Source organism: Mandrillus leucophaeus, unplaced genomic scaffold (assembly GCF_000951045.1).
Source record: "Mandrillus leucophaeus isolate KB7577 unplaced genomic scaffold, Mleu.le_1.0 Scaffold788, whole genome shotgun sequence".
Taxonomy (NCBI): Eukaryota; Metazoa; Chordata; class Mammalia; order Primates; family Cercopithecidae; genus Mandrillus; species Mandrillus leucophaeus.
Window position 1 is genome coordinate 699,261 of NW_012108563.1, and position 9,943 is coordinate 709,203.

Consider the following 9,943-nt stretch of genomic DNA (forward strand, 5'->3'; position numbering starts at 1 on the left):
CACAATATGTCAAACATTTGCAAAGAATGTGAAAAGCAAGATGCTCATTTACTTCTTTAGAAATGCTAATTAATCATGAACAGAGCTGTACCGGAGGAGTTATCTAAGAGCAGGCCTACTCACAGTAACAGCTTTGTGGGTTAGGAAAATGGCATTGTTCCAAAAAGAAAAAAAAAAAAAACACACAGCAAACTTCAATCTTAATTGGAAATATCAAAAATAAACTTTGAAACCCAGAAGAAGGAAACAAAACAAAAGCCTGGAAATGGTAAAAATGAAACACAGGCACTTCAAAAATAAATTCCCCTAGGAAAAAGGCTGAAATCATACTGTGACGTATAGAGAAACCTCAATGGATAGTTTCTAATTTACATCTGGAAGTGATATTTCTTGATCACAGACTTTTACAAATTTTAACAATAACTTTAAAGTTCAAAACCATGGCAATGAAAGCAAAAAGGCAATCACTAGTCAACAATTATTGAGTGGTACTGATTTATTTTCAGATTTACAAGATAAAATGTGGCAAATAAACCTTTAATTATTTTTGCTTGAAAGAATCAAATGACTAAGTCAATTAAATTATTGAAGAATAAAGGAATGTTTATGTGTTATTTAAGATTAAACTCTCAAATTTGGAACTATTTAGAGTTCTATTGCTATTTATTTATTTTTGTTTTTAGTATTTAGGAGATATGTAACTTTTAAGCAACCATATCTGTATATTTTCAATTGTGACAACACCACACTTACATTAAAAAATATTATTTGCTGCCATTGAAGTACAGATGAACAAACTACTATTATTTATTGAAAAGTCACTAATTACTGATGTATGAAATCACTGGCATGGTTCATTTTAAATGTCTTACTCTATTTTGCATGCTATAACAGAATATCTGAGACTAGGTAATTTATAAAGAACAGAAATATATTTTTTCAAAGTCTGGAGGCTGGAAAATTCAAGATCAAGTTGCCATCATCTGTCCAGGACCTTCTTGTTGCTTCTTCGCATAGAAGATAGAAGGGCCAAGAAAGGGACTCTGTGCCTGCACATGGCAGAGAAGCAGAAAAGACTCATTCCCAATATCCCTTTTTATAATGTCATTAATCCATTCATGATGGTGAAGTCCTTATGACCTAAACACCTGTCACAGGCTCATTGCCCAAGCCTGTAGGTTAGTGACTAAATTTTTAACACATGAATTTTGGAGGCAAGAAAATATTTAAGATACAGCATCAAAGTGCTCTGTAATTCAACTTATTCCACTGTCTCAGTTTATCTAAGAAGAAATTGAAAATGAGAAAGATGAATTCACTTGCCTATGTTAGTCTTAGAAAGCTACTGAAGAAGTCACAGTTTTGTCTCAGATATATCCTAGGTAGTCCCACTTTATAATCTAATTTTTTTGTTCGAAATATTACTTTGTGAGATCCTTGATGAAAACACTAGCACATGGTTTCTCTTCCCTTCTGGCAGCAGTGTTGGATGTGACCATTTGGTGTGGAATCAGCATACTTAATCCTATTTGAAGTATGATATGGTTGTGCGAAGCTAGTTTCTTCCTCTTTACAGTAGAAGTCTATTCTATGCAGAAAAAAAAAGACTAGATTTTCATTTTTTTCTGTTCTTAGGTTGATGCTATATATTTTGAAGAACTCCTTTATCTAGTATGTATCCCCTTAAGCGTAATTGTAGAGCAGTATGCCTTGCTTTCTCATCTTTCTGCCCCACTCCCTCTTATATTTGTAATTTCTTCTCTGTAGCTACCAGGGCTTTCATGCTTGTTCTTTAAGCCCTTGTTCATAATTATTTTTATTTCTCTTAATTATATTGAAAATGATATTTTAAAGAAAATTTACTAAGTTTTCAGAGAAATGAACTTAACTCTCTGCACTTCTGTTATTCCTATTACCTGTTACAGGATATGTACTGAGTTAAAATATGAGCGTAATTCCAATGCATTCCTTCAAAATATTACAATAACAATGTGTTATAAATAGAAACATTTTGGCTTCTTACAATGCAGACTTGTTTTAAAAGTTCAGGTTTATCATAAATCACCAGTTATAAAATACTATTTCTTTTGTTCCATATTGTTTGGGCCTTAGCCATCCTAACCTGAGGTCCTGGTTAAGATGCACAGTACTCCAGTCAGAATTACAGATTCTTTAATTATGCTGTGGTAGTAGTTTCTTCACAGTGGAGTTGAACTGCCCCAGTAAGACTCTAAATGCAGTAAATGAACTGGTTTGTTTGCTTGCAGCCAAAAACTGTTTTCAGCTGATAAGTTTGATTGCTCTCTTTTAGTCAATGCAAAATCCCTGAAGGGAAATTGCTATAGTCTTCTTTTTAGACCCTAAACCTGCTTTGCAAAGCTTCTAAAGTAAAAGACTTTGGAGTAATTGTAAAGTGAAAAGAAAATGATTTAGGGTAATATAAATAATACATTATGTGGCCAGAACAAAAAATGAAGGACTGAATTAAGCTCTATAAAAGAGAAAAGTCATCTCTCAGAAGCAACCAACTTTAGTTAAGTATGTGAAAAAATAGGTGACAGTTATTATAGCACATTTAAATTATTTTATTACTCAACTCTAAAATTTTGTAATGACATCTTTATTTTTTTATAACTAAAACTAAAAGGATCATACCTTTTTTTCTCAATCGAAACAAAACAGTCCTTTTAAACTTGTAATGCAGAATTTGATCATTCTTTACTAGAAATGATGTTACTGTAAAATGGTTCAAAACATCTGCAGTTATGTGGATTATCCCAAAAGCATTCAAGGTAGGAATAGCTAATTATAAGACTGATGAATAATAAGTAAATAGCTGTTTCCTCACTATTTTATAAGTGTTTTCAATATTCAGAGCTGTGTTTATCAAAGAATAAAGGAGAAATAAAGGTTAAGCGAACATTTAAAACTCAACATATATATGTATATAGCATATATACACACACACACACACACACACACACACACACACAAACATTTGTAGTCTGTTCAGGTGAGTTTTAAATTTAAATAATTTTTTTCAATTTTTTGGTTACCTCTAAGAATAGCTGTAAATACTACAAATTATACCCTCTGAAACACAGTATTTTAGTATGCTTTTGAGTTTTAGAAATCTGAAGCAAGGATAATAGTGATATTAGTCTATTTTCACCATATTATACAGAATGTTCTCAATTTGGAAATTCCTTTTCTTGTCTGGGACATTAGAGAATAAAAAATAAATAGGTAAACCTCCAAAAAAGTAACTGAATGGTACATGGATACATTCTAGAAAAAGGTGGAATTTGAAGGACTGGGGAGAGCCATTTGAGGTTTTATTAGGAACAAATAAGGGAGATGGTAAGTGGAAGTATTGTTGACTTTTTGGAGTAATTAAAAGGAAAAGGAAACTGATACATTCAGTGAAAGAATAAAACCAGCTTTTCTTTATCTCTGAACGGAGAAGGTTTTGAATGGGAGCAGAGAACACAAAATATAACTGAAAATGGTCAGCCAAAAGCATTTTTGCACTTGAGTTGCCAAAAAAAAAAAACAACAAAAAACAAAAAGAAAAAAAAACCTGTAGTGAAAAACGTAGTTTATTTAAGTAATTGTTTCTAAAGGAAGCACTTCTTTCGGAAGAATATTGCAGCTTGAAGAAGGAGCTAGAGTATTTCTCAGGTTTCATGTATAATTTACATTGTTTTTTGTCAAACATTAATATAAATTTTTTATTGAGAACATTTTTAAAAATTACTAATATGCTTTTTCTTTTTGCATCTGTAAGCATAAAATGTATACACTAGTTCACTAAAGATATTTAGGTGATGGTAGAAATATTGGTATTTTTGTTATTCTGTTTTCACACTGCTAGTAAGATAATACCTGAGACCGGGTAATTTATAAACAAAAGAGGTTTAATTGACTCACAGTTCTGCATGACTAGGGAGACCTCAGGAAACTTCCAGTCATGGCAGAAGGCAAAGGGGAAGCAAGCACCTTTCTCATAAGGCAGCAAGAGAGCGAGAGAGGGCACAGGGGAAACTGCAACTTTTAAGCCATCAAGATCTTGTGAGAACTCCCTCACTATCATGAGAACCGCATGGGGGAAATGGTCCCCATGATCTGATCACCTCCCACCAGGTTCCTCCCCCAATACGTGGAGATTACAATTCAAGTTCAGATTTGGGTGTGGAAACAGAGTCAAACCACATCAGTATTGATTATGATAGAAACTACAAGGTAAGACTATGATAATAACGACTTAACAATAGGATTATAGATTTAGACAGTAGCATTTAGATTCAGGGATTTGGTAGAGAGATAATTTTTCCAGATTATCATTTCCTCCTTTTAAGCAAATCAAGGTTCAAGACAGAAAGGACCAACTCATAATGTTCTCCTGCAAAGTGCTGAATAAAACTTTTAACATCTGTGACAGTTCTGTGAAGGCTATAACAAAGATGTATACAAAATAAGATATATTTAAAAAAACGTACTTTTAGGCAAAGAGGATTATAAGAAGGAAAGCAAAGCAATGAGATCTGGATTTTTCTTATTCTAGGCTTTGACTCATTGATGAGGAAGTCTTTCAGTAAGTGAGGTTGACATTGCGAGTAGACTGAGGGTCGGACTCTTACGTTAGAGACAATAGGAAAAGTTTGCTTTGCAGGCTATTCAATACTAAATCGAGTTTGGGTCATATCAAAGTACATCTGTCAGGGCTAATGCTCAAGCAGAGGACAGTTTTTGAGGCTTTAATATTGCCTTTGCTTCTTGTGTACCAATGACATGATCCAGATATTGCTGACACTGTGCCTAAGGAGTTTGCCTTAGAAAGCTAGTTTCTATAATGTGCCTGCAGAGCAGACTTTCAGAGCTGTGCCAAAATGGTACCCAGACCCCAAAGGGAACATAGGATTGGCAGGAACAAGAGATGGACACTAAGTCAGGGAGCAAAGAGCACCATATGCTCATGTTTTAGACAAGAGGGATTTGGAGGACAAATAGCTTTCACATGGAAAAAAGATAGCATCCCAGAAGATGGAAGTCATTATGCCCAGAACTTTCCACATTCCTTCTTTCAAACATATAGGCACCTTCTTGAACAAAGAAGCAGGGATCATGCTTCTTCACGGAGAACTGAGAATTTTCTCTAGGACAAACAGAAATTAAAGTTTAAATTACTGCATCAGAATACGTTTTAAATTAGATTATGTGTGTATGTTGGAGTGCGTGCTGTCATTGAGAAAGCTCAACGTAGGTCAAAAGCAATTACAATTTTCTAGATATAGAAATTATTGTGTGGGTTAAAATTTGTGACTGTGCTATACACTTAGATGGTTTTTAAAATAAGAGTGAAGAGAGCATTAATTGGGTGTGAATAATATCACCAGAACTAAAACATAGGAAAGAAATAAGTTCTAGATCTTTAGGCCAGCACCAGAAAGACAGACTACAGTTCAGACCATCTACAAATGCTAAGTGATGTACATCATTTTTATATCATAAATTCTCTTTTGTTGCGTAACACAATCTATATATATTTGCCGTTTATTCCGAATTTTATTTTTACATTATTTTCAAATATATTTTTCTTCTCTTATATTTGCTTTACATTTTTACCCCCATGATTTGATGCTGTGTTTCCTTCTTTTAAACTGTATTAATACCTGTATTGAAATATATGCTGTGAAGAGGCATTTTAAATGGCTTTTCAATTATTACTTATATTTCTCAAAATCTTATTAAAACTATTTCATAAAAAGATAGATTCTTTGGTGAGCCCCAGGTTTAATGAATTAGAATAAAGGAGAAGTTGTCAGATATGTGCTTTATTACTTTTATTAGTTATTTTTATTTTAAATTGCTGCCCCTTATGATTCTTATTATTGAGTTGACTTGGGAAATTCTTTACCAAAAAAAAAAATAAGAGAAATATATAGTTAATTTCTCCCTAAACATTCCTCACGTACTGATCACTGTAAGCACTTTTAAAATAAAAGTTTTAAAATAATTCTTAGTTTTTCTGGATAAAGAGAGTGCTATATTTTTTAAGCTCCTTCCATGGGATGCAATACTTTTCCTGGTTACAAGTTTTGGACAAATCTTGTCTTGGGAACCTAACAGTCATTGGTTTACAGGTGGCAAAATGTTAGGCATCAAGTGGTAAGAAAAATTCCAAAGTGACTTACGAAGAGTCAGGATGTCCTCTTGGTAAACCAGTCCATGTTTATCTTCCTGTCTTTATCCTTTCGTGAGACATGAGGGCACAAGTCTGTAAGCGCTGATCCAACCTGCTTTATTTAAGCTCACGCCTTAATCTTATAAATGCCGTAAATAAGCACACAGAGCTGGAGGTTTATTTCAAAGAATTGCTATCTAATAAATACTACCCCAGATATGGTTATGTAATGCTATTAGAAAACAGGCACTGAAACTTGAGGTTAGGTCATCTTACAAAAGGACCTCGTGGCATCTGTGATAAACTACTCTAAATAAGATCCAGTGATTTATATTTTATTCTGAAATTCACTTCAAGAAAAATTATTCTTACCAGGCCTCTAGTAAATCTCTCAACACTTTTTAAATTTACTAAACAGTTCTTTTTATTTTCAGTCAGTGTTCTAAGCATTTACTATGCCATTTATGTCAATAAGAGCTGAATGAAAAATTAACAATTTGACCTTAGTTTGTGGAGACTATATTTTCTTCTCTGACTATGCTCATTGCTGGAACGATGGAGAAGGAACAACATTAGTTCAGGAGTGTGACGCTCCATGCAGTTTATAGGCTGATACTCTTATGGGAGACTATAAATTCCTTACTTATATGCAAACCTGTATAGAGATGTAGAAATATGTTCCTGCTACTTAAGAAATGTCAATTTGTGGAAAAAGTTTACAAGTCAGGATATCCTGTTATAAAGCTCCTATTTAAATTAGAAGTTTAGGGAGAGCTGTTGTAAATCACATTATAGTTTTATGATTATGTTGTTTACCATTTAGTTTATTAATAATATAAACAAAATACTATTCACTTATGAAATGATATAACATTTGACATAGTCCTTGTTATGTCCAAAAAACATTTTATCTTTATTCTTTAATATCATATTCTCACGGAAAGTTAAGTGTTATCATCATTGTCTCAAATCCTCTCTGATGTCTATGCCATCACAAAAAACATTCAGAATAATAACTGGGATATTTATCTGATTGCCACTACCATTCTCACTCACTCACTCCACCATCTAAAGATGCCTTGAGTCCAACATCTAAAAAAAAACCTGACTGCTTTCTGAATTTGGAAACTGGATTTATAGCCTGTTTCAAACATTAATCTTTAAAAAAATTTTATTTATAGAGGAATTCCTCTCAATAATCCTGAATGCTTGTACCATTAGGCAAATATCCTCTGCTACTATGTTTCATGAGATGGTTGAACTAGATCTTTGACAACAGAAACCTGCTGGGAAAAAGCCTACGTAGATAAGCTTTCCTAAGTTGTTTAATGATCAACTTTTTTCTATTGAACAAAAGTTTAAAGTCTGAGGCGGATGATAACTGTACTTAACAGGTATAAAATTAAATTTAAAAGCCCTTCCTTTAAGGCTGAGTAACTCCGCTGGTTCATTCATAAATCACACAGAGATCTTAATAATAGTAATGCTTTGAGGACAACATACATGCATTTATTCAGAAAACATGCATTTTACATATACTTAGTATTCATCAGTTTCAAGAGTATATAAAAATTAGAGTTAAATGTAATTTAATTGCTTTTTAAATGGTTTATAAAAATATAAATGTCTTTCCAATATTCATAGTAACTATCCTTATTAAGTTACAAAATAGTTTCTTCATTCATCCATCGATGCACATTTAGTTTGTTTCCACATCTTAACTATTTATGAATAATGCTGCAGTGAACATGGGAGTGTAAATATCTATTTGAGATCCTGGTTCCTATTCTTTTGGATAAATATTCAGAAGTGAGATGAGGGGATCATATTGTAGTACTATTTTTAATTTTGGGGGAAACATATACTGTTTTTCATTGTGGCTGCACCATTTTGCATTTCTCATAGTGTACAAGGGTTCTAATTGTTCTACCTCTTCATCAATACTTTTGTGTTTATGATAATATTCATACTAACAGGGATGACATGGTTTCTCATTGTAGAATATTATTAAGCCTTGAAAAGGAAAGAAATCCTGTCATATGATACAGCATGTATGAACCTTGAGGACATTAAGCTAAGTGAAATAAGAAAGTCACAAAAGGAAATATACTGCATCATTCCACTTATAAGAGGTATCTAAAATAGTCAAATTTATAGTAGCAGAGTAAAGTAGTGATTTTTCAGGGTGTGAGGGGAGGAGAACATAAGGAATAGCTAATTGGTATACAATTTTACTTACTAAAGATGAGTAAGTTCTACAGCTCTGCTGTGCAACATTGTGCTCATTGTTAACAATACTGTATTATACACTTGAAGCATTTGTTAAGAAGGTAGATCTCATGTGTTCTTACCACAATTGAAAAGAAATCAAAGTGCATATAGTGTTGTATCTAATATTTCTTAGGTAAATAAATTATTAGCCAAGGTCAGTGACTCATGCCTGTATTTCTAGTACTTTGGGAGGCCAAGGTGGGTGGATTGCTGGAGCCTAGGAGTTCGAGACCAGCCTTGGCAACACAGTGAAACCTTGTCTCTACCAAAAATGCAAAAGTGAGCCAGTCTCATAACTTGGTTTCCAAATAAATAAATAGACTATAATTTAAAAAGAAATTATTTAACATTATTGTCTGATAATTATGTAATAAATAATTTGAACCTGGTATAAATCCAAATTTAGATTATTGTATAATTATGAAACAAATCAGATTTTAAAAGGAAAAACTGCCAAATTTTTTGACGTAAAATATTTCAAAAATTGATTCATCATACAAAAATCATTATTTTATGAGCATATTTGTGAAGAGTGGAGTATACACCTAAGTTTAACCTTTAAAACTATTGTATATCTTCATATTGTTTACTCATATGTGAAACATAACCTGTTTAACTAATGATGTACCAAACCTGAGCCCCAAGTTGTCCTCTGAATTAATATGTACATACTCATAGCTTTCAGCTGCTATTCTTTTCCCCTAACTTTTTCTGCACATGACTATATTCATCCTGTTTCTTGATCTTCCTGGCAACTAAACCAAATCTTCCTTATTTTTCCCTAAACTGTATATTAGTCACTGCATGTTCTTTAAAAATTGTGTACCTGGAAAATCACATGGAAAAATTAGAATGTTTTTTGGTCTAGAGTAATACTTCCATTTATCCCAGAAGCATTTTCAGTTGACAAAGTAAACACCTATGTTCTATGAATGCAATGAACTCATGTAACAGGAGTGATTATGTCTGAGCACCTGAGTCCTATTTCAAGCTTTTTCCTCATCAAATTGCATAGCCTCTCTGTACCTCTAATACTTTAGCTACACAGCAACCCTATATAAGACTAAATTTTCCAATCATAAGAAATAATTTTAGGTAATTTCAATCTAGTAACTTAAGGATATATGTGTTGATATTTAACAATCATTTCTATGGGGATAGTTAATAATTATTTAGATTCTGTGATAGTAAATCTTTCCATAAGAGAGTGACAAAGGATGAAGGTAGCAGGTGTGAGCCTCTTTCAATTAGGATTTGATTGCTATTGAAGGTACTTTAGAATCAAGAAACTGAGTTTTATATCTGTGTACCTTCTGTATATAATGAAGCTAATTATTCTAAAAATAATTGAGCTGACATTTTCTGTGATAATACCATCAAACCTGAGTGTCATAATCTTTGAAAAGAGAAGGTTGAAGTTTAAACGATTATTTCTTATTTACAGTGCAATAATTTAGCAGAGCGTGGAAATTACTTTGTAGGATTAGA